Source organism: Fistularia commersonii, chromosome 13 (assembly GCF_037954325.1).
Source record: "Fistularia commersonii isolate RoL2024-O1a breed Wild chromosome 13, RoL_Fcom_v1.0, whole genome shotgun sequence".
NCBI lineage: Eukaryota > Metazoa > Chordata > Actinopteri > Syngnathiformes > Fistulariidae > Fistularia > Fistularia commersonii.
The window spans coordinates 14,622,728-14,624,070 of NC_141296.1; the positions used below are offsets into that span (position 1 = coordinate 14,622,728).

The window sequence follows — 1,343 nt, forward strand, 5'->3', positions numbered from 1 at the left end:
TTATGTGGCTGGGTCTCCCAGTGGGTGGAGGGGGGCTCGTCCGGCTCTAAAAAAGGTGCTGAGCCCTAAAGTAATTTTATTAGTCTGGATTTGAGTTTGGGGGGGGGACTTTCCCTCTGTGGCCAAATCCCTCCTTTTCTTTTTCTCTGCAAACAGTTTGTCAAATGCATGGATATTGAATATCAGGGCTTAATATCTGTGGCAACTTTCAGAGCCATCCAGCCCCAGGCATGTAAACCCCACCACCACAGCTACACACACACACACACACACACACACACACACACACACAAGACCACCCCCCCTTCACCTGTGCAGCAACTTAATCTTTGTGCTCTCCCTTGATTGTTTTCATGCTGACATTCAACATAACGACAAAAATCGCATCAAACGTGGAATGAAAAGTATCTCTCACTCTTTCTTTGTGTTTTGGTTTTTTTGTACTTTTCTGTTTCTCTTCTTTTTGTTTGGGGGGGTTTGCACTTGTGGATATCTGCACTTGTGGACCTGCTGCACTGAGTCACAGCAGAGATGTGTCCCTCCATCCATAAAAAAAAGGGAAAAAAGGGAAAAAAAAAAAAAGACAGAAAGAAAAGCAAGGAGTTTATCTCCAACTCAGCTGACATTCCACGCCGGAGAACGGTGTCGACTGCGGCTCCGGTTAATTGAAGACACATTTGAGGGCCATTTCAGTGCCGCTTGAGAGGAAACGGATGGATCTGCCAAACCTGGTGCAAGAGCTACATCCAGTGGTCCGTTTGGGAACGTCTCCTTAAGGCAAATGACCTTTTTAAGCGCTTAAAACTGGAAAGTATCATAAAATCCTTTTACGTTTCTGTTTTTGAAAGTGCTGAACTTCTTCATTCAACTATATATCCGGGTTTACTTTATCTTTACCTTCACCTTTCTACCTTTCATCCATTTCAAAAATTCCTGTTTCAAAAACTGCATTTTGCCCAAACAAAAGTTAAAAAGTGATCGCGTGACGGAGATGGATGGGTGCGATAATTTATCCATGTGAAAATCCAGATTTGTGTGTCAGGATGGCCGAGCGGTCTAAGGCGCTGCGTTCAGGTCGCAGTCTCCCCTGGAGGCGTGGGTTCGAATCCCACTTCTGACAGCGATGCTTTTAAAGGCAGGAGGTAGAGAAATTGTCTCTGTAGCCAAATATTCTTAGTTCAATTCCCAAGGAAGACCGAAGACCTTATTCATGGACATAGTAAGAGAGGATGATGCGGACAAGAAGGGTTATATTGATGAGGTTGATTTACTGTGATGACTTCTGAAGGGAAAAGCCAGAGGAGAAGAAGAAGAAATGTTAAAAAGTGCAATAGAATGCTGTA

At 43.9% G+C, this 1,343-nt stretch overlaps 1 non-coding gene across 1 annotated transcript; it reads left to right on the top strand.

Annotated features, from left to right (window-relative positions):
* Positions 1-1,037: 1,037 nt before the first annotated feature.
* On the top strand, positions 1,038-1,120 carry trnal-cag (transfer RNA leucine (anticodon CAG)). The gene has a single exon. It is a non-coding gene; the product is annotated as a tRNA-Leu (tRNA).
* The last annotated feature ends 223 nt before the right edge of the window (positions 1,121-1,343 follow it).